The following is a 27,702-nucleotide window of genomic DNA, read 5'->3' as shown; positions in this document are numbered from 1 at the left end:
TTTTACACAAACTGCAAATGAATTGAATACAACAGTGCCGAAAGACATTTTAACAGCCCGGGCAGAAATTGTGGCAAAAAAAACTGCAGGGCCATCTTTGTGTAATACCAGATACACGGGAAATGAAGATTTAAGTGAATGTTCGACCATTGGGGAAACCTGTTAATGTGAATGATTGTCACAAAATGACTGAAAGACTAGCCCTTCTTGCGACAAGCTCATGCGGAATCCTCCTTCAAAAAATGGAGTAGTAAATTTTTTCTAATATAATTCAGTTTTATATAAGTATAGCACTAATGCTTATTCAGTACTAGGATTTTCCAGAAAACAGATTGCAGGACATTGAAGGGGAGCCGAAATAGGGAGTCGTAACAACGCAGGTGATAGCCATGTTGGATAGGTGCCAAGATATGACATCTGGGTAAATAATCTACCATTTTCTACACAGAAAAGCAGAAATTACCACGGAAGGCGTGGCTCTGGAGCCACTGAGTTTGTGGTTTAGATATAAATGGAGTGGCACAAATGATCGTGCTTTTTTAGCCCCGCTCTCATTTGCTAGCACTCTTCGACCTATTCCAAGGGTACTTAGAAGCCGCGACTAGACAAAACATGAATTACTTTATTTGAAAGACGAAGCTCGCAATTGTGAAGATCTGATGTTTGGCAAGTCCAAACCAGTAAATTCCCCGACCATGAGGACAAAAACTATCTGGGTCTGATGACAAAGATATCAGTTAAAAAAACCAAACGAATAAACTTGCAAACAATTTCCAGCGAGAAGAAGTTCAAATTTCTCAGAAAAAATCTGTCCTGCGAAGAACCTAACGTAGAAGTTAAATAGTTCCTACCTAAGATACTTGCAGCATCAGCGCAACTGGAGGAGCAAGAATGAAACTTGCTCTGAGGTCAACTAAGTCACAAAACAATACACCTCATCAACAAGTAACAAACCCCTCCTCACCTAAAACAGGCGTGCATATAACAACAAAGGAACATTTATTGAAAGCGATGGCTTAAGGCCGCATTGGGATGGGCAGGGAAGAAAGATGGAGACATCAATAGTGTCCCAAAATGGAAGACTCAAGAACGAACCGCCACAGTGCGGATAAAGTCTGCTTGACGAGGCGCTTCGGGCGGATCCAGTGCTCGTTAGCGAGTACCCAGGCAGGCCGATGAGTCTCACGTGGCCCTGCCAGACCTATGCAGTCCGATACAAGGTGATGGATGGTTTGCTTCAGCGACAGCCCACATGCTTAGCAGACGTACGAAGGATGAGATGGCGATGCCGACGCAGATGAAATGTCTTCGGAAGCTGCTGCCATGAAATTTTGCGCCTCATTGTTCTAGTCGAGCCGTGCCTCCACCTGGCCACGACGTCATCAGTTAAAGCGTTCCCTGAGCGCGCCCGGGTAAGGACGACATTTGCGGCGCTGGGAAGTCCAGGAGGCGCTGGGTCCGTGTTGATATGCACTGTTGAGAGGATATCTTGACGGCGGCGCTGTTTGCGGCAGCGGCGCTCGCCATCGGGAAGGTGCATGCAAAGGTTGACATCAGCGAAAACGAAAACGAAGAAACAGAAAACGCAACCACCGCAAAACGGAACCGAAAACACCCATGCAAAAAATAAAAACGCACGGGTCGAAATCAATACTCTAAACCAACGATCGACGAAAACAAAACCTTTTCAATTTACCGAGGTTTACCCAACCACAAATATTGGGTGTATGTTATTGCCGACCATTCTTGGCAAATTATCGGAACTTTTTTGGTTGTGTAGTGGTTGCTGCTCTCCAGCGGAGCAAATCCCGCGCAGCCAACACGTGCCGTGCTAGAAGGGGGACTGCCCAAAGAGAGCGACCGACCTCACCTTCGGTGTGGCATGGCGCGCGCGACGACAGCGAACCTCTAGCATATGGTTTCTTCGTGGATGAGTTCGTGGTAGAAAAACGTATCAACGGAACTTCTGCCTTGTGTGAATACTCCTGTTCGTAATGCTGAACCGAAACTTAATTTTGTGCCCGCTGGTAGTCTGCTTAACTAGTTCTTCGCTCCACCCGCTTCGTGCACTTCCCCCCCCCCCTACAAGGTAAAGTCACACAGAGAAAATGTTTTTTTTCTTTGTGTTCTTTCCTCAGCCGGGTAGCACGAAGAAGACGACATAAACAGTGCCTCTGGCAACACTTGTTTAGTTCTGTCTGCCGTTGTATTCGCTGAGATCTAGCCTGGTACCGCGGCTCTCTGTTTTAAGCGCTATGGCTAATAAATCGGTGCAGCGCAGTACAGCCGATTTTTTCTGTGTCTATCAGAACGCAACAATATTGTTAACTCAGAACGTATAGCATAGGTTTCCCAAGTTTTTTCATTTGAATAAGGGTCTATAAGGCCATCCTGGCGCACCTAGTCTTTCAGAGCAAACTCTTGTATGCTACGTCAAGATGCCGTATTTTCTGCGTCGAGATGACTCTGCGAAGCAAAAAAGTGAAGCGCCAAGAAAACCGAGTGCGAGGGTCCCCAAGCCTTAAACAGAAAGGAAACATGGAAGTCTCTTGAAGCGTTTCCCAGAAGGCGTTTTGCGTAAAGTGTTTTTGACGTAGTTTGCGTGAGAAAAAAAAGGAGAACATTCACGTAATGAATCACGCGTTAGCGCGATAACGATGCCGCCAACTGCAGCGCTAGGAAACAAGAGCAATGCCATGCCGACGAATGTAAGCGCTGCCGCCGGGGTGATCTGGCGGCGAGGTGGGAAGAGCAAGCCCGCTACGCTGAGCACACGAGGCTACGCACTGTGGTACACAACCCTGGTGTTCTAGACTCACCCACAAAGAAGCAGTGCCAAAGAGAGTGCCCTACGCCTTCGAGACCACTCTCAAGCCGCTGCGCTTTTTACCTACTTGAAACTGATCTGTTTACCGCACCTCATCGTTCGTCTCATCTTTGCTCTGTCGCCACGTAGTTTGTTTTGGCAGAGGTTGCGGCCTTTATCGCCTTCGGGGCCCCCCATTTGAACCTGTCTCGGCTCCCAAGGCAATACTGTCAAGGCTCGCATGTTATTTCGGTCCGCCGTACCCACGTTTAACCACGCACGTGCCCATTTCCAAATCCTGTGTCCCCTATCTATTATCCACCCACCCAGACCAACCGATCTCACCAGCTGCGACCTGCCCAAGTCGAAGAAATTCGGCAGCCCAGTTCTCCTTGGCATTATAAATGGCTTTAGGCATTGCCCTACGACGAAAAGGAAACGTATCAAGAGGAACATGAAGCGAGCAGTGGTACGTGAACTCATTTCAAGCTCCGACGATAAAGAAGCGGTGTGTAGGGGCAGCCTGCGCTTGCGCTCTGATGGCGCCCTGCACATAAAGTAAATAGATCAATTCATCCTAGCTCATAGCTCATCTCATCTCTGTTCTATCGCCATGTAACAATTGTTGCCCGTTTCGAATCATTCTAAGATATCTCCGTTTCAAAAGAGAAAAACCTTGGCGACTCTTTTTGTCGATATCGTTGTATTTTGAGAATATACCTACTACAGAGCACCCATATATCTAAACAGTTTTCCAAGAATGCATACTCCTTTGTCGGGTTGCTGGAGAACTTTTCACCACCTATTTGCAATGCATTTGCGCTTAGCACCTATTGTCCCAAGAATCTCCGCCTGTCGAATATAGCAAGTTGCTTCGGTATCACCGGACCTACGCGCTACAAACATCCCGCATAGACGCTCCCTCTGAAGTCGGCCCGGAACTACGCAGTGAAGGCTGCCGGATCTCTCCCTGTGTAGGGGGTTACTCGAGGCCTTTTTTTTGCGAGCTTCCATATCTCACAAGCTGAGAAAGTATTAGTAATGTCTCCGCCACGTGGTACAGTCTATTCACGTAACGAATGGTGCCGAAAAAAGAGGCCTTGGTGCCTACGCTTTGGTGCTGAAAAAAGAGGCCTTGGTGCCCTCTCGCAAGCGTGCGTTCAGAGTTGTGGGGCGTTTTGAAGCAATAGATGCTTGTTCTGGAATGGCCTAGATAAATGGCTAATCGAGTTCGTCACTGAAACTCCGCCCACCTTCGAAACCAAAACATTTCCAAAACTGTATGCACAGGTTTTGGCTTAAACTAGTTGGTGGAGAGCGCCGACGACTGCGGGTGGTCACCGTAAGCGCAAGATATAAATTGTGACGTTGACCAGCAACAGTGGATGGTGCACCCACCACTATAAATACGTAATTTAAGTGGTGCATACAGAGATAATTTAAGACAGCGCCATTGTTTTTTGGTGGGCGAAGCTCCTTTTGCTTTGGCCCTGTCCCGACTCTCGTTGCGCCGTGTACATACTGCTGATGATGATTGTAGCAGGATGCCCCTAAGGATTGGCAAACCAAAGATTGGACGAAAAGGTCAAAACGTTCATCGGGTTTGTTGCTACCCAATAAGGAGGAGAGGAAGAAGAAGAGGTTGTCGTTCGTTGTTTGCGAGTTCAAGACACGTATCGGGGGTACGCGACACAAGATGCTCTACAGAAGGCGACGGACGAGTTGTGCTAAATGTCACACACCGAATTTGCCATCGTACCCATTAAGATTCTCATCGTCCCAAACAAGCTCTACATGATCAACACAAACATCGACGTCGTTGACGGGGTTGTCAACGGAGCGGTGGGAAGTCTCAAGCATTGAAAGCAGGGAGTGGTGGTCTTGACGCAGCGGCGCCCGCTTTCAATCCCACTACTCCCTGGCTGCGATGGGAAGTGCATGGAGCTCTTCCCACCGCACTACAAACCGAGACGCGAGCATAGATACCAACGCGCCTTATGTACTTCACTCACTCAGATGGTGCGCGCAGTCAAGAAGGCCTATAAGAACGTGTCTAGTGCCATTGATGCGGCGGCGCCCGGTTTCGATCCCACGACTCTCTGACCGCGACGGGAGGAACGTGGAGCTCTTCCTACTGCGCTACAAACTGAGACACGAACATCGCTACAAACGCACCTAATGTCCTTCAGTCATTCCGACCTATAACAACGTATCGAGTCTTTATATGATCTGTGGACGAATGTTTCACGGTTTTACCGATATTTTATCTTCGCCCCTCTCATCATCATTCACTTCGTGGAGATGGCGGTTTTTTATTCACAACTTTAACTTAGATTGGGAGCTTACGGTTTTACGTGCACCAGCAATACTTGGCTAAGGTTTTCCGGGAATGCAACCTGCAAGTCGCTCAAAATAGTTGGCACTGCTCGAAGCGCACTCCACAAGCCGGGTGGACGACAGGAAGCTCCTAATAATTGTGATAGCGCGCCAAGGTACCTTCATGCGACGAAGTATTGATCTTAAATTTGCAACCTTGAAATGTCAATAAAGTGTGCCTAACAAAGTGTTGCATAAGCTCCTTGATGTATCACTGGCATGACCACCTCGAGTTTTAACTAGACTATAACGAGATTTAAAACAATGTGTCGTCGTTATGAAGTTTTCTGCTCGTGACGCAGAGAAGGGAGGTTACTAGCAGGATAGCATGGTAAGGAAATAAAATTTCCGTCCCAGACGTCCCTTCTATTGTATTTCTCAGATATCAAATCCACGCTTTTGTCAACGACATTCTTCAAAGCGCCAAAAAGGATGCAGAAGGTTGCGTTTAAAGACCCGAAGTAACTATGAGAAACTCGAAATATGTTCTTTGCATATAAGATACCTTAAATGTGAGCGCGTTTTAGATTTCTTGAGCGTTACCGAATGGATAACTGTAACCATGGTGCCTGTAATATCAATGTAGCCTGTTAATAAAAACTTGTGTTACCGGATGCCACCTTCCTATTAATACCTGCAGGCATCTAAATCTCTGTAAACACCTTGGCATCGACGGCCCGTTGAAAAGGGGCTTTTACGAGATCATGAACTTCCCGGCGGATAAGGAAGTGAATGAGTTGGCCTACAATGCGGTAACCACTACTCACTATGTTACACATACAAACTGATATTGCTGTACAGTTTATCAGTGGCCACAGGAAAAATACTATTGGCATGTTTATATGTTATTATTGGTGACGAACTTTCTCCAGAAATATGAATGATAATTCCCACTTTAGTGTCAGGGCCTTGTGTTTGCTCAGAAAAACAGGACAGTGTTTAATTTTTAAAAGTCGCTATTACGTTATGATTGAAAACGATGTTTTTAGCAGTTATTGACACGCAGTATTTCAGGATGTGGTTCCAATGTTTTTTATTACTACTTAGCTAAAACTGTAATTTCGGGGGTAGTATCCGTGTAAGTATAGCCAAATTTTTGCATTCTGGTATAATAGCAGCATCACCACGAGCTTTAACAAACATGCAAGGGCAAAATAGTTGTGACTGTGAAGTTAACGAGCCATTTGTTTATAGAGTTTAAGAACAGCTCCATGATGTACGTACATGTAGGTTATGACATAGTAATGTGTACATCTGAGAAAAATGTAAAGTATTGAATTACATCAACTGAGTGTTATGTTTAAGGTTCAGCGCGCAGTGCTGTGGAGCCAAACATTGTTGAAGAACTTTTAAGTCATCCCCGCATAGCTTCGATACTACGACAAAGAGAAGACAGGCACTTTTTATCTTGAAGCTTCTTTTCAGTGGTGTCTTTTCAAACACGATCCTTAAACTACTAGCCACAATTTCATTTTCATGTAATAGCTACTTTCTTCACATATACTGCCGAGCAGTTCTACTCTGCAAATGGTATTTGGCCTATCCAGGTTTCCAAATAGGATTTTTTTATTGGTGACGGTATGGCAATAAATCAAGTTCTAAGTTGAATCGTGCATTTGCTTGTTTTTGGAGCCACAGACATTCGCTCTCCATATGCAGCAAGCGTTTCATTCTGGACTGCCACACTTAAAAACGTACAAATTCTACACTGCAGTTCTCTCTTGAATGACAGTGTAGGCCAAATCGCTGGAATTTTTTACACCTGAGCAGGCATTTGTGTTCCAGAAGAATTCCAAGGGTTTCTGGGCCGAAGTACTTCCTATCATATTCCAAAAATGCCAGGAATTCTTTTTAAAATATTGCGTACGTTTCAGATATTTCAAAACAAATATAAGTAGCATCGAACTCAGCAATAATTTTAACAACAAAGTGCTCTACTCACCACGAAAGATGTTCGAAGTGCAGAGCAGTGATTCGCAATAGCGGCTGTGTCGGCAATATTCGCTTACTGTTACCTCTCACCCTCGTGGTCATCGCCTCCTTGTCTCACTCTTTCCTCAGTGAATTGAACAGAAGTTTGGCCAATGCAATTCAATTCTAGCGCCTTCGCTGTGTGCGTGCTGCCTCTGCCTGGAACACCAGAAGTGGAAGTTGTGTTCTTTTAACAGCGACCCTGTTTACCAAATTGTAATTTTTCGTGTCCGCATTCATAACTACGAAGAAATTGCCGAGTGCACGCATGTGACTACGGTCACGTAAGCGCGGGCATTGGCCGACTGCCTGGCAGTTGACAAAATTAAGAAAATGCAATGCACTCGTGTACGTGTGCCTCGCGACGACCACCCAGGTTTCCTTGCGCCATAGTCACGGCAGTACGTGCTCGCAACAATAAAGGCACATCATACTGTACTAACCTCCAAGGTCATGTCCAATGATGATCACTTACAAAAAAGTGAGAAAGCCTGACACTCATTGCAAAAATGATGGAGTAGACGTTGTTGCGGCAGCGTAGAAGAAGCCAAATGGCTGCAATCGTGGACGTAAACCTTCGTGATATTCGTGAGAGTTCCGTATAGCTTCGCTGTATTTAATAGATAAGTTCAGGCAACATGGAGCAAATATGCGACGAAAAGGCAACTAACGAAGCCCGGCAGCGCGCGCCCGACACGCAGTAGCGGAAAAAACGTCGTTCGCTGCTTGTCTAACTGGGACAAAAATGTTTGTCATTTGCGAAGCGGCGACTAGCGGCTAACCGAAGGAACCAATCAGGTCTTCCAAGTTCCCCTCCATGGAGAGTAGAAACCACTGGAGGGCGGCCAATTTTAAGGATATTAACAGACGTACACTTGACTCACGCCTACTTTGCGCGCTAAAAAAGGAATTGTTCTCCTGGGATCGTATGAGAAAGAATGAGGTTGCAAAAAGTAGTGTCGCGTTACAGTGACCGCCAAAGCAGCAACGAAAACACGGTCCGGACTCTACTGCCGTGCCTTTGGTGCCGCAGTAGGCATGTACGCTATTTTTTCTTAGGTTAACTAAAGGCGATCCAGCTCAGTAACTTGTTTTAATGGCATTGTTGGTCCCATCTGCAAGATGGCGAGTAAGGAATATAACTGCGAAAGCCTATCAAATACAAATACTAGAAGAAGCCAGCCGTGTGTATTCAGAGCGTAGTTGAACATGACGTCGCTACTGATGATGATGCTGTTTAGCAGTTTTCATTTTGCAACAAAGAGGCATTGCACAGCGACCTCAGTCGTCAAGTCACTCTAGGAACATATCGGCCCCTTTATAAAATATTTCTGCTAGTCTGACTCCTTGGTTCGTATATCTTTCCGGATGTCTCTCTCCTCTTTTCGCGCAAACGATCTTACCTTCTTTTACTAACCGGTACTTCTGTCCGATTGGCGTGCTGTATTTTGCACGAGAGCGCCATCTGTTGATTTAGAAAAAAGGTAAAATGCCGGCTTGTTGTTCTGCGAGTCGTTAGTTGAAACCTCCCCGGGGGATGTTCATTTTTATTGTATTACCCGGCCTTTAGGGCTATTAAAAACCGAAAAGGAATATTTCCGTGCAAAATCCGTCGCCCACGAATCATTCACAAACGTTATACGACGTACATCCCACGCGCGAATGTCCTTCATTTGGTGCTGTCAATGAATGCCTCATCTGGTTCTGGAAATGGGGGTTCAGTTAGCCACATTTTGAGCAACCCAGCGGCGGCTAGGCGGCGGGCGCATTGTGCCTTGCTGTGTGTAGTTCAGCCCGTTAATCATGCGGCAACCTGCCACGGCAGATGTTCTGACACGCGAACGTCGTCGTGAAAGATCGCTACATGCTTCTGGCGTTTGCTCGTTAGTGCGAGCTTCCGCTTATTTTGTGCTTGCTTTCATCTCTCACGTGCTTAAGTCTTGCTTCGCTATTCTGGAGCGTCGTTTTGTTTTCTTCCGCGGCCACCCTTTTTTGCTCACTCCCATATTTTCTGTTTTCGCTTACTAGCTGTTCCAGGAGTTTCAAATGGTTGTGCTTGTATAAACTTGTTCAGGAATTTTGTTAACCATTGCTGGAAGGTGAATCTGGAAACAAGCCGGTATCTTTTCGAAGCCACGTTTTTGTCTCTTTGACGTCGATAGGCTTGATTTGGCTGAGTTACGCCATGTGGCTCCGGTGGCTAGTTAGCGTGACTGCGGCCGAGCAGCGAGAACAAGCCGGGTTCCGAAGCCTCCAATTTTAAGACAATTGCAATGGTTGACACCTGTAGGCCCCTGTTTCCGACAGCTAAACAAGGTCTATGTATGACCGCTGCAGCCAGCAAACAGTAATTTTGCCAGGGTACTTGCATAAAATAGCACTCTTCGTATACACAGCGGCCGGGCACCGGTGGTTTGTCGGAGTATTTTCTGAACTTAAAAGCAACATGTTCCCTAGTAGCAGATATCTCTTCTCGTCCCCAATCCCTCTTGTCTTGGCTGACCGGTACGTGGACCTCTGCTGTAAGAACCGTTCTAAATTTAGTGGTAATTTACACATCTTTTTTTGATAAATCGAGCAGCGTGACCATTTGTTATGTGCATATGAGTGCTGTTGCCTTTTCAATAATCAAAGAGCTGCTAATTTAGCACTGCTAAAAAAAGCAGGCTGCAACATGTCAAACGGTAATCGTAATTTGTCGTCCCCGCCACAAAAAAACTGGATTTTTTATTCTTAGAGGATTCAACATTCACTAAATACACTGAGTTTACACAAGCTGGCCACAACTGAATCAAAGTTGAGCAAGACCTAAAGTGTAGCAGTCCAGTGCTGTCATATTGTACCAGATATCGATGTTGAATTTTAGGATTAAGTACTTTGAAAAAAATTTCCACGCCCATTGTGGTTATGCGAATGCTTAAGTAGTAGTTTATACCACTTGTGTGAAAACAGAAAAATATTTTTCCAACGAATACGTATCGAAGCTGATTAGAACACAGGTACCACGCAACGGCTTGTAAGCACGAATCCCCTAAACCCAATTACTTTCTTCTAGACAGCATTTAAACGTTTGCAAAAATGTTTGATGTTTTTCTTTATTCTCTAGGCCACTAAACATTCTTCAATAAAGCATGAGATGTGCTTTATATTCTGGGAAAACGGGACCGAGGTTGGATGCAGTTTTAGTCAATTCGATGCCATTTTTTGATGTAGGCTTACCAGAACGTCGTGGTACCAGATGTGCATCAAAAACGCCACTACAATTGCATCCACTGTCTGCAACTGCTCCGCACTTGCTAATAAAACAAATAATTTTGCGCTATTCCGGATTTTTTCTCCTAAGACCGGAGGAATTGCGTTTTTTATGCTAAAGTATTACGTTGTCGTAAGTATTTACCTACACTCTTCGGAAATCACGCATCAAATGCGAACGTGCTCTGCACGGGTACATGTGGTTATTGGTGAAAAGAAGCACAGCGTATACAGCATGAAACAACATACGAGGAATGAACACGGAACTCATCGCAGGCTTATTAGGAGCGCAAGTACTTTGCATTTGAAAAACTCCTCTCAAAAAGATGCCGCCTAAGTTATCGCATCAACTTACAAAAAACACAAATGTATTTTAAGTTTACACCAATGTTCGCCGCTGTGCACGGTGACACACAATGTGTTAGAGGTTCTTTGAAAACCAAAGTTCACCGTGGTGTAACATGCCAGGTTAGTTGCTTTGCTTCCGATAGCTCATTTCAGGGAAATAGATCGTAGTTAGATTTGTGTCTCCCCTCCCGCCCCCGCAAGTGTTGGCGTTTCTAAAACAGAGCACCTGGCGGCGAAAAAAAAGCTACGCGACAGCCGCTGGCTACGTAACTGAAGACGCGTGGTGGGGCTGCGTGAAAGAGACTTTAAGCGCGAGGCATCCCCGAAAATAACCTTTTACGCCACAGACAGGAACAGTTCTGCGTCATTTGGAGAGAAAGCTACAAAATTACGTTTCTCTACCTCTGGTGACCCGGAAAACAAAGTTTTCGTACCGCCATTGCCGATCCCGAAGGTTCCACTCTTTGACAGCAAGTTTAAAAAAACCCACGCCCAGCCATCAGTGGTCCAAAACCAAGAGCCGCAACTTCTGTAACAACAGCGCATACAAAACGAGCTACACTCGCCCTACAATTCCGCAGGGCTCCTCTCGCACCACGCCCCCAAAGCCTACCTCAAGCAGTCGCTGTAAATGCTGGCGCCGCTACACCAGTGGCTGTCCAAACCGCGGACGTAAATAGTGTCACCGTCAAGATCCCACAGTTTTAGGCAGACTCATCTGAAGTTTTGTAAGAACAAATCAAGGCTCAGTTTTGCCTGGAAAACATTTTACGGGACGGGAGGCCTATGAATACGTCGTCACCCATGTCGACCCACGCTAAGCGACTGAGCTCAGCGCATACTCTCAAGTTCACCAGCTAACGGAACTTACCTTCATTTGAAGATTTCATGATCGAAGACCAGAGAATTCGTCAACTCATCATTAGCACCAGCCGATCTACGCCCACTGCAGGGCAAAGGCCTCTCCCATTATTCTCCAGTTATCGCTGCCCTGTGTGCAGCGGTGCAGCGGTGTCGTAGAGGTAGAGCATCCGCCTCGCGTGCATAAGAACCGTGGTTCGAATCCCCGTGCCTGACGATTCCTACCAGATTAAAAAAATCCGCGTGTTGATAGAATCATAGAGTGAGGCCTGGGGTGCGGCTTCACCGCGGTGACCATTGCCGCAAATCCTTCCCTCAGCAGAGCAAGATTGGCCACCCTGGTGTAGTAATGGTCACAACTTCCCTTACATACACCAATTACTCCGCCGACTACATTAGAAAACAGAGTAAACATTAGTAAGCAGTACCTACGGAATATGCGTGCAATCGCAATCAACATGCGGGTGGACGAATCCATACTCTGAACTCTGTGGCTTCAGCCCCTGACCTCCCACGCACAATCCATACTTCAGTTTCAGCTGAATCTACCGCAACTAGACCAACTCGGCGAGATCGCGGACCGAGTCGTCCAAGTCTCTTCTGCGCGGCCCCAATTCACCGTCTATGACGTCGGCACCCCATAGCTCACAGCTAGCTAGTAGACCGCATCAATGCCGTCACCCTGTCAGCTGAACATTATTCGAATACACATCGACAATCACGCCCTCGAAACTGCTTACCAATCCCTGGCAGCAACGTTGGTAAATCGCATCACCTTGGCAACAGCCACTGCCACTATCGGCGTCCCCTCGGCGACCGGGACCAGAAATATTAACCAACCGCTTCAATAAACATTGAAGAAAACACTGGCACCCCCAAGGCAGTCCCATTTTTGTCAGTGATCAATCACCGAAACGGTGCTTCCTCATAAACTGCGATTCCAACATCTACTGCTATCCACGGGCGTTCCTTCTTGAAAACGTACTTGCACATCTTTCGAGCTCCGTGCGGCGAATAACACGGGCATTACGGCCTACGGCTCGCTCCGCCCCAACATCCAGCCAAAAAGCCTACAGCGCAGATTTTTACAAATTTTCGTCATCGCCGACGTACCAGAGGGAAACGCCGGGCCCGACTTTTAGGCACACACAATCTTCTACCGGGTTGTCGAGACCAACGACGTACCGATGCCACAACAGATGTCTTCTCGCCGGGAAAGCGTACTTATCCACTACAACCCACCGTCAACCTCCTTGCCGTTGAATATCAATCACCGTACTATGGTCTTTTCACTGAATTTCTCTAAATAACACGACCTAGCGGGCATCCTGGAGAGGCACACTAAGCAACCTTTCATCTCAACAGTACCACTCCTGGCCCTCCCGTTTCTTGACGCGTACGTTCTTAGCTACAGACCACCTGCGATATGCCTCAAGCAGCGCTTGAAGCTAACCTCTGAAAAGAAGACGCCCGACACTTGTACGGACCGTAACCAAAACGGCTCACATGCTACCAAAACAAAAACAGTCTATGGCGACCTTGTGCAGATTAGCGCGCCAATCACCACCCGCACTATCCCCAACAGGTACCCTGTTCGTCACCTACAGACCTTCGCCCACCACCTACACGACCCTACCATTCTCTCAGTTACTGATTTTTTAAAGTCCCACATGCAAATTCCCGAAAACACAAATGATGTCCCGCAGACAACGATCATTAGATTCTACGGCTTGTTCGAGTATTTTTTTTCAGAGTTTTGGTTTCCTGATCGTAGGGCAGGCATCCCATACTTCCCCGATGGAGTTGTGGGTGAACTAGATTTCTGCTTCCTGTATCTGAAGGCATTCAGTTCATCTATCGAATAGAGAGAACCACCGCCAGCACTTCTGACTACTCTTCCGGCGTCTCTTCGACCACGGCGTACTCATGACCGTCTAGAAGAGCACGTTCGTCACTCCCGTAGTCACATTTTTCGGTCATCAAATCTCCTCAGAAGAGAATACACCCATGCCTGTCCGCGTCTTGCCCTTCGCGACTACCTGCAGCCTAATGCCGCAAAGGACCTCCGTCTTTTTTTTATTGGCATGCTCAACTTCCACCGGGTGCTTTGTAACTAAAGCAGCCAGAAATCAGGCCCTTCTCCATGTCGCGTTGGCCGGCCTACCAGGCAGCCAATCTGTAACTTTCACTCCAGCTTTAATACGGGCATTCGAAGGCTACAATGCTGCCTATGTAACTACGTTCTGCTCGCTCATCGAAATCCGGATGCTCACTGGAGCCTCTAGCACCGCTGTTGGCAGTTCTATTAGGCCACGTGTAGGGGTATAATTAGTTCGCGCCAGCGTTTTTTATAAACTATCCTGCCTAAAGATGCTCTGCTCCTCTGGAAGCTCCACCAATAAAACCTCGGCCCCGGGGGTGACAACCTGGCCAGCTTACTATAGCGGGATACTTGCCATCTACCAGGCGGATCAGCACTTTCGCCACATCCTCTAGGCACAGCACTGCACTATCTCTACAGACCCCAAACCTATAGCGTACGCCTTATCTAAACACCCCAACATACGTCCACCGGTCGAGCAGAACCAACTGTCCTCTATCGTGCGGTCTGCCACAGACATCCACCACATCATCGGGAGGAATAATGTAGTCGCTCACGCGCTCTCCCGTGCCTCGGCTGTCGAGTGGCTACGGCTCTTTCCCCCTTCCGTGGGAACGGTTTGAATACATTCACATCGAAGGTTTCACCCCCTTCCTCCAGCCGGACCTTACCGCCATTGCCTAGTAGCCCTTGATCGTCTCACTCAATGACCTGACGCAACGCGCCTGCCCAGCTTCAGCTGGATATCCGGTTCCGGTATCCCTCGTCCCGTGGTAACCGACCAAAAACGGCAGCTTGAGTATAAGATATTCAGGCCCTTCGGGCTCTCCACCGGACTCGAGCGTTTGAGGACTACCAGTTACCCCCTTTTCCAGAAAGGCATGATAGAGCACTTCCACCGACACCACTAGGCAGCCATCATATGCCCCGGTAACCCAACCTAGCTCAAGGTTCTCCTGATCGTCGCTTTCGTCCTGCGCGCCACATGTAATCCGGAAATTTTTGCTGTAGTTACTAAGCTCGTCTACGGGGAGCCGCTTCGCCCACACGGACAATTTTTCTCCAACTCGACCTGCGACAGCACAAGCACGAACCCTACCGACTTCGTCACCCGGCTTTACCACACCATGCGCACACTACGCCCTAGGGCAGCACCACATCACACCAATCCTACTCAGTTCGTGTTTAAGGACTTGGCAACGTGCACGCATGCCATTTGACGCGACCACAGCAGACCTGCACTAGGCTTAATCGAAACATCCGAAGTCCTTTGCCCAGATGACAAAACTGCAACCATGCAAATCAATGCGACAAAAGTTCGTGTCTCCATCGACCGAATGAAGCTCTCATACATCATCTCCAAGGAGACGCTAAAGCCCCAGTGCGCCCCACGTAAATCCATCCCGAAACACTACCGACCCTCCGGCCAACTCTCTAAACCACCCGTTGTAGACTTCATATGTGGTTTATCAATTTTTCTCAGCCCTCAGGGCTCCTTTCTGTATAGACGGAGGAGGGGGGAGGGGGCTAGTGTGCGTCCGTGCCGGCGTGTCTGTCCACGTTTCTTAAAGAGAGCACCCGCCGGCAAAAATAACGCTACGTGCTCCACGCTTGCTCCGCTACCGAAGACGCGCGACGGAACCACGCGTTCACGGTGCCTCTTGATTTCAGCCCTGGCCTCACTGACGTCCCAATTTCAGGGGTCGCATGCTCCCGTTTCGCGTGGCCTAATTCAAGGCCTAGCTCCTGACAAATTTCGATGAGTTCTTTCACTCTAAAGGGTCCCTGAAATACCTTCCGCCGATGGATGTATGTACACGTAACCAAATAAAGCAAAGTATTGGCAATTCCTTCCAGCAAGAATTTTCTTAAAGTGATGACTATTAGATAACAAATCGTAAATCAAAAACCGCACATTATCGTAGACCCGCGCTTCCTCCTCCTTTCAACTTATTCTTCGCTGTTGACGGCGCGCGAGCCTTCCCTCCCATGATGCTGCTCTCCTCAGCGGTGACGTACTTCCGCTATTGCGCTCCTCAGACTGCTGTCTGCAACGGCCAAGCTTTTTTGACACTATAAATCCCGCACTCCGCTCAACGCTGGAAAATCGAACGAAAAATCTGGCCGCATAAGTGCGGCGGCCTGGCCTTGCCTTTTCGCGGTGTAGGTTGCTACAGTTGCGGTCGGCTACACGTCACCTTTTATCGGCGGCGACCTCTCAGCCGCACGGGGAGGATCGTGCGCTCGTTCCCTTTGATGCACCGCACACTGTTTATCCAAAAAGCGCCGTATCAGATGTGGCCCCACTGGTCTCGGGTCTTATTTTGCGGCGCTGGTAATTCCTGCCGGCAGCATGGGAAAACGACATTTTAAACCGATAGCGAACCCGTGCACAAAACGCTTCAATCTTGTGACCAGTTAAGCTTGTGGCGACGCGTGGTGGAGAGCGGCAACGTAGACAAAACATGCTCCGCCGCGGCTCTGAGCTTTCTAGCGCTGGATCTAGCGCCATTGCTTTGACAATCTCAAAGATCGGTTGTCTTGGCAACATGGCACAAACCGCTCTAGAAGTCAGGTACGGTTGCATGATCCCAGTTCAGCTCGGCGCCCCATATCGCGACATGTGGGCACTGCAGGCGTACCACTCACTCCTATTGGGAAGTGCGGGATGCGTTTGGCATTACAGGAGGCGATAGTGTGACAGTTGTGGACGCCTTTGTTTCGCGATGAAATGCTACGTTGTGCTTGTGCGGGTGGATAGTGCTTCCCATGGTGTGGATTATCTTTCTCGAGCGACTTACGACTCAACCTCACATAGGGTATGTGCAGTTAGCGTGGCTAAAGCCATCTTGGCTTGTGCGCCAGAGTTAAGTTACGTGCTGTTCGTCCCCGCAAACAGTGCGCGAGGTGAGTGCCGAAATTACGACGGGCAGGAGGAGGCAACCCATCGTCTCTCAATCGCGGTTCAGACTTGCAACGCATGTTGCGACGTTGTGTTTGTTCTAAATGCATCTCTGGATTGTTTTGAAGTTGAATGAAATGTATGCGTCAAACTCGGGCATTCGGCTCAGGGCGTTCTCTGCGATTGCACGAAAGAAGTGCCGCGGCGCTTCGACGCTAACGTTTTGGAACGTACTCAGGTAAGAGAATATCCATGTCGTGTTATGGCTGTGGTGCATTCAATACAAACGGTTAAGTGTTTGTTTACACTTGTTTCGTTTGTCATAAAATGTCCAAGCACTCCGGCACTCCGCGGGCAGATCAGCCGGCGAGCCGACGCTGAGCAGACGACTCATCTCTTTTCAGGAATTTCGTAAAGAATCCATCCAATACCAGGATGTCTAGTTCATGACTAAACACGAACGGAAGGGTGAGAAAAAAACGACAAATTTCACAACAAAAGTGTAAGCTTTCTGCTCCACGTAAAAGAGTATTACTTGGCACAGATGACGTTGACGACCCAATCTAACAATTGCGCTAGTTCATTTAGTCTGCTCAAAACGCTTTTCAGGGCCCCTTGAAGGTCCTCCATCGTCTTGCTGCTTGCCCTCGTTAAAATTCTATTGCTGTTCCTTTACTATCAGCCACTAGTATGACACGCGTAGGTAATACCCCAGAGTGCTTTGTTTACACCCTCAGCACCAGCTTTGGATTCAATACGCTTTCTCTAAGCTTGAAACAACCAAAGCTTTGTAGAGTGCTTCACACAGCGCTTATTTAAACTACGATAACCTGGTCTACAGACGTCTGGTGAACTGTGAGCGAACATTGAACACTTACCACACTAAGTACGGTCGTTGCCGGTCAATCCCACCCGCTGCCACGACTGCTGGGATTTGGCCAACCCACCGCTATCACCACTGTTCGGACTGGGCCATCTCTTGCTGCAACCCCTATTGCGACTGGCCTTCTGAGCGCAGTCACTGGTGTAGTGACGATGCCTTGCTCTGTTCGCTATCGGCAGAGTGATGAAGTTAACGAGCCGAAGAAAAGATCAAGGAACAGTTATATACAGTAGGTACAAGTGTGACAAAAGCGTTACTGGGCTCACAAAAAGGCTACAGCCAGTCTCCACTCGGTGCCTCCGAAGAGTGCCACGCTCGCTGTGCTTCCGGGCGGGTATTATACACCCGGGAGCGCGTTTTCAGCCTGAAGACGAAAGTATATGACAGTTTAATCTTGCCGGTACTCAACTACAGGGCAGAAACGTGGTGGCTCAATAAAAGGAATAAATTTAAATGAACGATGACTCAACGAGTAATGTAACGGAAGAAGATAGGTGTAAATAACGGACAAGAAGACGGAGGAGTGATTCAAGGAGCAAACGCGTGTTAAGAAAATATAACTAAAAATTTAGAAAAAAAATGGCGTGGGAAGGGCATATAAAGCGAATCCAAGGTAGATTCCTAGAGGTTGATAGAAGAGTACATTCCTAGCGAATCCAAGCATGGCAAAGAACGGCAGAAAGTTCTATCCGCTGATGATGTCAAGAAATTTACGGGTATAAATTTAGAGCAGTTAGCACAGGGCTGGGACAATTGGTGATCTATGAGAGAAGCGTTTGTTCTGCAGCAGTGGAGACAGGCCGATGATGATGATGAAATCAATACTGCTTAAGAACTGAGTGGGGCCAATTTAGCAATTTGGGTCAGTTTGGGTAAGGTACATACATTTATCATGCAAACCTAATCTGGGGCTTTTTGCCTCCCAGAACGCCCTACTCAAATTTGGTCGAAGCTGGGGAAAAATATTTGTGTCCGATGGTAAGTAATTTGCTTCTTTAACATAAAAATCGACGAACGCTGTTTGTGTGAACAACTTTATTCAGTCAGTCAAAAAGGGCACCATTCTGTGTCGTTGAAAGTAATCACACTTTTAGTGTTACATGAACCATTAAAAACCTTCTCACAGTTCTGAATCGTGTCCATACTTCTTTCCTCGGGGTACTCTGTATTCGCATCAACAGCTACCCAAAGTTGGCAGTGGGGCATATGGGAATTTTTTTTGTCTTCTGATGCAGAACGTGCACCAACTGGCGAAGGCTCTGAAAGAAATATATTTAGTGCCTCAAATAGGCAATTTTGACAAATGGTACACGAAATGTTCAAATATGAGCACGGTATACTTTGGGAACCACATAAAATATGAACGCATTGGCTGCCTGCGATTTATGCATTTCCTAATAAGCACCCACAGCGCCATTTCTTCTAATATATGTTTAAGCAGAAGTGGTTGTCGAAAAGTAATTCAACCGTTTTGAGTTTGAATGCCATGGACTGTTTTATCGGTTCTAAAGGAAATTTTGCTACGCACAAAGCTACTGCTATCCAGAAGGGTGTGCTGATTGGCCAGTTGGTACATTGTTACACTAAGAAGAACAGCGCAAACGACATCCCAAGGAAAGAGATGAAAAAACCACAGCGCTTGTGGTTTTGTCATCCCATTCTTCGTCCTGTCGTTGGCTCTGTTTTTTTAGTGCTACTGATGTGCTTTTCCATCTCGTTTCTTGTGCAGTTTTTATTACTAACATTCGAAATGTTCCTGAAGACAACGCTTACTAGAGATTGTTTCATTTTGGTTGTGCTATTGTTTTATCACGCCTACAGGTCTTTGTTGCAGTGAATATCAGCGCGCGCGATTATGATCTGAGAACAGAGTCAAAGTTGTGATGCATATCAAAAAACAAACTTCAACAGCAAAAATTATAAATAGGCAGACTATATTTCATTTTGCGTACGTAATATACCACAGGCCAATTGGTTCTCTTGTGGTGCTTCACAGACACTCGTTTGTTTCTTCTCATTACACCGCCAGCATGGGTCGGCCAAATGCACTACGAAATCGACTGCAGACCGCCATGCACTTAATGGGCACAGCATTTTCAATATATGGTAGCTTCAGATGGCATACACGCATTGTATTTTTCCCAACGGACCTTTTTCAACGGTTCACAGGGGCCAATGGGGTAAATACATCAATACAGGGTGTTCGTTATCTTGCGTTCCGAACTGACAAGAAAATTTAATTTCTCTAGAGGCTACTGTTGCTCAATATGAAAACGCGGGTGGGGGAATTATTCAACCACTGCTTTTAGGAAGGAAACATGGTATTTGGCGTAAAAATACTGAAACACGTATTTCATTGCATTTCTATTGCAGAAATCAGACCTGAAATGTCGGGCCTTTGCTGGTTAGCATAAAATCATAATCAACTCTTCCAAAAATATTGAACAGACACTGGTTACGGCGCGCATAAACCTTACTCTGTTATATTTGAATCAATCACCGGCAACGAGGCCGCATGTGGATAAATTTTATTTATTGCTGGATAGACATTTTATGTACGCTTTGAAGAGGGTATTTTATCTGCGCTGAATTCCTCTCTTGAGCTTCTCTAAAGACTCAGCCTATAAAAACAAGCATATTAAACGTCCCGAAAGGTTACGTTTTTATGTTCATGAGCAAGACAAATCAGCAACAAGGCTTAGCTTGCTATGTATAATGCTAACTAATTTGCTTTTTCGTAGTGGTGTTAAGGCATGACACGCCTCACACTGATGGTTGAGGTTGGCCGCGGCGTGGGCCACAGTGGCTGTTGTTTTATGAAGGCTTAAAATGAGCTTCCGTGAGCCTGTATTTGTGATAACACAGAATTCGCCATGTTTTACACATCATTATTCGGCATTACTTTCTCAGATAGTCGCTCAGGACCAATGGGAGGCTTGACGAGTAAAATAAAAAAAACTTGCTTACCGTCGTGTGACTCACTGCTTGACAAAACCTGGACGACAGTGCAGTGCTCATCAGTATACAAGAACTGCCAATGTATTGGCGGTAGAACATAATCGTCGTCCTCTAGAGACAAGGACAGTAGCGGAAAAATTATGGATAGTCACAGTTTTGTTCACATTCAAAGGCATGTACTTAGATCAAGCGCCTTCTATTACTATCTCTCGACATCTCACTATCAGATTCTCGACATATATCTGTCGTTATTATCAGGTTGCCGCGATGTGGCTGAGCGTTATGTGTCGCTTTATTTTTACCGTGCGTAGGCCCTTTTTGAAGCCCCAGACGTAGGCCTTTAGGTTAGGTGTAATTCTTAGTATACTGTGTTACGACATCGTAGCGTTAAAGTTTGAAGCTCAAGATATAGTGAATGTAGACTCGCTGGGGAAGAAATTTTAACAAACATTTTATGCTCCGTTTATGTAAATGACGTTCAAATATTTTTTTAAATTAGGTAATATGTGAATTGGTGAACGTGAAGTTCAGCTCGGAGTGAACAAACATGCTGGCGGGGGGAGGAGGCGGGGGGCTACCAACGGTTTTATTCTGAACCCTGAAAAAACTACTTTCGTTGCGTTCACCCGTGTGCGGGGGATCAATCTGGACCTTCACATTAGTTTAAACGTAGTGGGAATTCCTGTAACAATGAGGACAAGGTTTAGGCCTAATAATGGATTACAAACTAACATTAGTTCCACTTCCAAACCACTTTATGAAAAAATGCCTAAAAACTATGAACATTCTTGAAGTAGTCTCACACCAATTCCACGGTGCAGACAAGCAGCTCCTATTGCGTTTTTATTCTGCAATAATAGGATAGCACTTGCACTATAGCAGTGTCATTCATGGGTCGGAAACCAGAACGGCACTAAAAATGCTTGACCCGGTGCTTCATTTGGGCCGTCACCTTCCCTGTGGCACCTTTCGCACTAGTCCTGTTGAAAGCCTCTATGATCCCTATATCACCACACGATATACACTGACTTGTTTTATCCCTTGAAAATCATACCTATGACAAATCATCCTTTTATTCGATTATTCATGAGGCATCCTGACAGCAACTCTCTTTAAACCGTCCATCTATTTCGATACCGTTTACTTTCAGAGTTAGAGCAGCAGCTCTTCAGCTATCAGGGTCATTTTCAAACATCTACAAGACATCCATCGCTGATTATAAGGCACCATGGCAAACAGTGCCTGTGCCTTGTGACTTACCCTTTATGCAACTGGCACTTTTGCTCACACCAAAAGGTACTGGTGCAGGCAGGGCAAGCCAAAAGGATGGCTTAAGTGCCGAAATCGAAGACAGATAAAGGATGCTTTTCTATGCATCCAGATGCAGGGGAAAAGAGGGTAAACCAGTGCTGTGCAGGGTGGTTCATGCATAGTGCAAGCTTATGTGGCGCGGGTGGTGGCTGGTTCTTCAGCGACCGTTGAGAAAGACTGAATTGAGCGCAAGTAGCTATGCTATTTTTGGTTGTCAGTAATTGTTGCTTGTTTATTTGTGTGATTACATTTCAGTAGAGATGCAGTTGTCAATTCGTATGAATAAATCTTAGTGAGGTTCGGTTGTCAATTCGTGTGAATAAATCTTTGTGGAGATGCAAATCTCCAGCACCGTACGTCAGCACGTCTCACCTCCTTACTAGCACAGAATGTTTTGTACATCGCGCTCGATAGCGCAGCAACGGTTAAACAAGTTGTTTCGGTGTCTTGTTAACTTAGTGTACGATAAGCGCATAATTAAAACGTCGAATCGAAAGTAAAACATGCCTGTGCTCCTAATTGTGCGGGAAGGCAGCGTTCAGAACATGACCGGAGAAACACAGGGCACCAAAAGTAGCGATTATGCAGAATTTTCTCTTCCGTTATGAGAAATACGAGAGCGGAGAATTTTACTGCGACGCATCAAAGATTTCTAGCGCTGTGTGTTGTGCTGCGCATGGACGACACTTTATGTGCCTGACGGGGTGAACGTCCACAATAGCATTTTTACGACTAAAGCATACGGAATTCTAACTGTTTTTTACCACATTGTCCAAGAACAAATTTTAATGCTCACAGAGCCACAGATTTTCTTAGGGTTGTACGGGCACTGTGGTCCCGAAAACACTCAACATGATTGATAATCAACTTTTCTTTAGGGCTCTTACGGCGCCACATGCCTCAAATCTCTAGATGACACTATTCCGCCTTCCTGGTCACTTTGCGATAGCCGGGAACGAAATTGCAGATAAAATGACCGCTGCTGATAAACTATTGAATACAGCAGAATAAAAACATTATCGTACAGTGACAAGAACCTACACATCACAGAACAACATCGCAACACATGGCAAACACGCTCGATTGAACAGACAGATAATATGCGATACGCAACAATAGAATAACAACATGCAATATTCAATACGCATTATGCGATATGTAATAAAAAGGTGGAATAATGGTGTCTTCATATCCCAATTTTTTTTTTAAACACCCATCCCTTGGTGTGGCGTTCCCACTAAGCGTGCGAGATAAAATTTCAGAAGTGTCTGTCTTTTTGTTATACACAGTGGAAAACGAACAACAGCGATTTCATATCCCCATGTCATTTTCCCCCTTAGGTCATGTGACTTGTCGTTCTGAGAATTTCGGAAAACCACAATACCAGAACTTGCGATTTTGGAGCATTTTTGTATTGGCGGCAGTAGTACAGGCACAAGAATTTTTATCGATGCATCGAAAACATGCAACACGGTGTCATGGGCTGTGCGCAAACGCAGGTTTAATGCCACTGCCACCATGCATGTATATACGATCATTTTTACGGCGGAAGTCTATGTAATTTTTATTGTTGCAGGTAATATTGTTCAACAACATGTCCCTAATTCTATCATCTACACAAATTCACCAACCGCCATACGTAATTTATCATCTTAAAATACTTACAAAAATTACAGCGTTAATCTAGTTTTAAGGCTTTAATATCAGCGTGTGCCACAAATCAGCAAGTATATATATTGCAAGACTCGGATACGGTAGACTCGAAGGACGCGTTTAATGACGACGCAACCTCGCCGAGAGGCCGTTGCAAAAAGCGATGGTCAAGAAGGCGCGAGGATGAAAGATGAAGAAGATGGTGTGGTCCTCGCGTGCGCCACATTGATGATGAGTTGCTAGATGGGATTGGCCATTCGAGTAACAGTTGTGAAAGAACGATGACGCCTGTGCTCACGATAATTCCCCCACGGCGGAAGCGGCCCCTCCGGGCGCTCAAGAGACGAACGGCGCCGATGAAATGGCTTGATGCGCGAAACATAGACAATTTCTGTTCCGCGGCGCCAACGGTCGGACGTGGGGTGAGTAGGAGCCACTCGATAGTTGACTGGAGAAGTCTGCTCCAGAACGGTGTAAGGACCGATGAAACGTGGAAGGAACTTTTCACAGAATCCCACTGCATGCACTGGAGTCGCAAGTAACACTTCATCACCTGGTTGAAAAGAAACAGCCCGATGCGTCGCATCATGACGAGACTTACGGTCTTCTTGACATGCCTGGGTGTTCAACTGTGCGAGACAGCGGCAGTGTTCAAGGCGAGAGACAAACGTTCCAGGGACATCCGCTTGCGGAGAGGCAGGTGCACAAAAGAAAGCAGCATCGAGGACGGAAAATGGAGGGCGGCCGTAAACGAGAAAGAATGGCGAAAAGCCAGTAGTTCTTTGTGTTGCGGTGTTGTACGCATAAGTGACGAAGGGTAAAACGGTGTCCCGATTCGTGTGGTCACGGCTTATATAAAACGAAAGCATATCGGAGAGGGTGCGGTGAAATCGCTCAGTCAGACCATTTGTTTAGGGATGGTAGCTCGATGTAGTTTTGTGGACGGTACCAGCAGCGCGAAGAACTTCATTCAGCAGTGTTGAGAGGAAGGTTTTTCCGCGGTCGCTGAGAAGAATGCGGGGAGGGCCGTGTCGCAAAAATATGTCCTTTAGAAAGAAATGAGCCACCTCTGAAGCGCAGCCGGTACGAAGCGGGACAGTTTCGGCGTATCTGGTTAAATGGTCCACCGCAGTGACGATCCAACAGTTACCTGCTGTCGTCAATGGCAAGGGCTCGTACAAGTCAATTCCCACCGCGTGGAAAGGAGCCGACGGGCACGGCATGGGTTGTAACTGTCCCTCCGGTACCGTGGTTTTATGTTTTCGGAGCTGGCAAGCAGCACAAGATGCAACATACTTGGCTACACTGGTGGCGAGGCCAGGCCAGAAGAACCGGCTCTTGACGCAGTCCTTCTTTTTGCGAAACGCCAGATGGCCAGCGGTGGCGGCATCGTGGAAAACTTCTAGAATCTCCTTTCGAAGCGATCGGGGAATCACAGGAACCCATCTGTCGCCGGTAGGATGGTAATTGTAGTGGTACAGAGCGCCATTCAAAAGTCGAAATTTGTCCAGCTGGCGACGCGAGCGGCTCTTAGAAGGCTGTGTCAAGCCGCCGATGTGATTGATGAGGTCTCGACAGTACGTGTCGGCCCGCTGCAGAAAGATCAGGTTATCAGGCAAGTTGTAGGCATCGCAATCTGCAGGTGAAATCGGCAAAATTAGGGAGTTAACACCAGGATGCTCATCATCTGACTGAGGCGTCAATGGGCAGCGGGACAGAGCGTCCGCATCCATGGGTTTCTTTCCTGACTTATAGGTCACTGTAACATCATATTCCTGCAAACGGAGAATCCAACGACCGAGGCGGCCCGACGAATTTTTCAGTGCCGACAACCAGCAAAGCGCGTGATGGTCAGTCACAACCGAGAAATGACGCCCGTACAAGTACGGTCTAAATATTTGGACGGACCAAACAACGGCAAGGCATTCCTTTTCCGTTATAGTGTAGTTTTGCTCCGCAGGTGGTAAAGTCCGGCTTGCATAGGCAACAACTTGCTCTACTGATGATGAGTTGCGTTGTAGGAGGACCGCCCCGATACCGTGTCCACTGGCGTCAGTGTGGAGTACAGTGGGAGCGCCATCATCAAAGTGGCAGAGAACCGGTCTAGAAGTCGAGACATGCTTGAGTGTCTGGAATGCCGCTTCGCAGTCACCAGACCAGGTAAAAGGGGTCGCAGATGCTAGTAGTTTATTGTGTGGCGACGCTATTTGGGCAAAATTACGGATGAACCGACTGAAGTTGGATTCCAGGACCAGAAAACTTCGAAGGTCTTTTTGATGAAGAGGTCGCGGAAAATTGGCTACGGCGTTGATCTTGTCGGGATCGGGGCGAATTCCATCACTGCTGACGACATGCCCCAGAACTTTGATTGATTTGCTCGCAAAGCGACACTTTTTGGCGTTTATTTGCAAGCCAGCGTTGGCGAGGCTCGTTAAAACTACGTCTAGACGGTGAAGGTGTTCGTCAAAGGTAGAAGAAAAGATAACAATGTCGTCAATATAGCCGAGGCACGCCTTCCACTTTAAGCCACGAAGACCATTGTCAATCATGCGCTCAAAGGTTGCAGGCGCGTTGCATAACCCGAAAGGCATAACGTTAAACTCAAACCATCTGGTGTGGCGAAGGCTGTTTTTTCTTTGTCGGCCTCATCCATAGAAATTTGCCAGTATCCTGATCGAAGGTCAAGGCTGGACAAAAATTGTGCACTTTGCAAGGTATCTAGAGCATCGTCGATTCGCGGCATCGGGTATACATCTTTACGAGTTATCTTGTTCAGGGCTCGGTAATCGACACAAAATCGCACGCTTCCGTCTTTCTTCCGAACTAGTACAACGGGTGATGACCAAGAGCTCGATGAGGGCCGAATGATGTCTCGCTTCAGCACATAAACAACGTTTTCCTGAATAATTTTTCTTTCTGACGGAGACACACGATACGGGCGGCGACGGACGATGCAGGAGATGCAGGATGCCAAGGACGAAAAAGTAGCAGACAAATGATCCTTGGTGCTCAGTCAACAACTTGAGCAATGCTTCTCTTTGATCCGAGGTCAGGTCAGAACTGATGATACTAGCAAAAAAGGGAGGGCGAGGGCGTTGATGTGTGGCGGCTCGGTTGGTCTGAAGAAAGCGAAGAGACCGGAAGAACGATTACGGGATCGTCGCGGGGCACAGAAGCAACAGTAGCGCCTTGAAGTAGCAAAATGGGTTCAGTCATAGTGTTCATAGCGGCTACGAGGGCTGAAGCGGAAGAAAAACGGACAAGGCATGAAGGTATCATACGTCCTTTTGGAATGAAGTGTCCAGCTGGCACGATGAGCGCATCGCCATCAACAATGCTTTCAGACGTGATGGAAAACACGGATTCTCTATGAGGCAGAACAAAATGGGAAGTTGACACTAAGTGATGTATTCACCCGTCCGGTACCGTGTCGAAAGCCGTGTCAGTAAGAGAAAAGGCGGGTGCACGACAGGAAATGATAGCAGATGCTGATGACAAGAAGTCCCAACCTAGGGTCATCTGATGAACACATGGGGCTAATACTGCGAAGAGAATGTGATGACGGATGCCTTCGATGAATACACGCGCTGTACACTGCCCGGAAGGCTGAATCACATTTTTGTTGGCGCCGCGTAAAACAGGACCAACATAAGGAGTTCTGACCTTCCGTAGCCGCGAACACAAGTCTGCATGAATAATGGAAATGCTCGCACCAGTGTCCACCAAAGCTTCGACGGGAATTTATTTGACAACAACTTCCAACACATTGCATGGCCGTCAGAAAGACTTGTCTTTTTTCCGTGTGACGCAGTTCTACCTCCCTGAACTGCGGCTCTTAGTTTTCCGCACGGCGGTCGACGTTCTGAGAGGCTGGACGGAGGGGAGACGAAAATCGACGGAAAAGTGAAGGGGATCGGCGGCGGTCAGACCTGCTGGTGGCACGATGATAAACGGAGTCCGGAGGAGAAGGTGAGCGGCGGCGAGAATAGGTAAATGGCTGCGGTCGGTAGTCGTACATGTACCGGGAATCACCCCGTGGCGGAGTAGAAAATACTTGACGTTCATCCCGCTGGCGCCGTCGGCAGAACTTGAAAATATGGCCCCGGATGCCGCAGTAGTAGCATGTTGGGCGAGGCGGCCGCCATGGTGGGTAGTATGGTGCATGGTAAGTGGCCGGTTGGTATGCAGCGGAGAAAGGGGCCAGATGAACATGGGAAGCCTCAGGAATGGAGGGCGAGGACGGGATGGGTGGCATAGCAACCACATCAGAGTGCGCAGGC

The 27,702-nt window shown here is 47.1% G+C and overlaps 1 long non-coding RNA gene across 1 annotated transcript in view; it reads right to left on the bottom strand.

The window, feature by feature from the left end:
- Nucleotides 1-20,467: 20,467 nt before the first annotated feature.
- Nucleotides 20,468-27,702, bottom strand: part of LOC144167245 (uncharacterized) — a 68,506-nt gene continuing 61,271 nt past the window's right edge. The window contains exon 3 of the long non-coding RNA XR_013321899.1: nucleotides 20,468-20,569. This is a non-coding gene — a long non-coding RNA (uncharacterized LOC144167245). The remainder of the gene's footprint in view (nucleotides 20,570-27,702) is intronic.

The sequence above is a fragment of the Haemaphysalis longicornis genome, unplaced genomic scaffold (genome assembly GCF_048455015.1).
Source record: "Haemaphysalis longicornis isolate Haplotype H1 unplaced genomic scaffold, Haemaphysalis longicornis Haplotype H1 scaffold_2, whole genome shotgun sequence".
Classification (NCBI taxonomy): domain Eukaryota; kingdom Metazoa; phylum Arthropoda; class Arachnida; order Ixodida; family Ixodidae; genus Haemaphysalis; species Haemaphysalis longicornis.
Note: the sequence above shows the minus strand (reverse complement) of the source record. Positions and strands in the feature narration are given on the sequence as shown.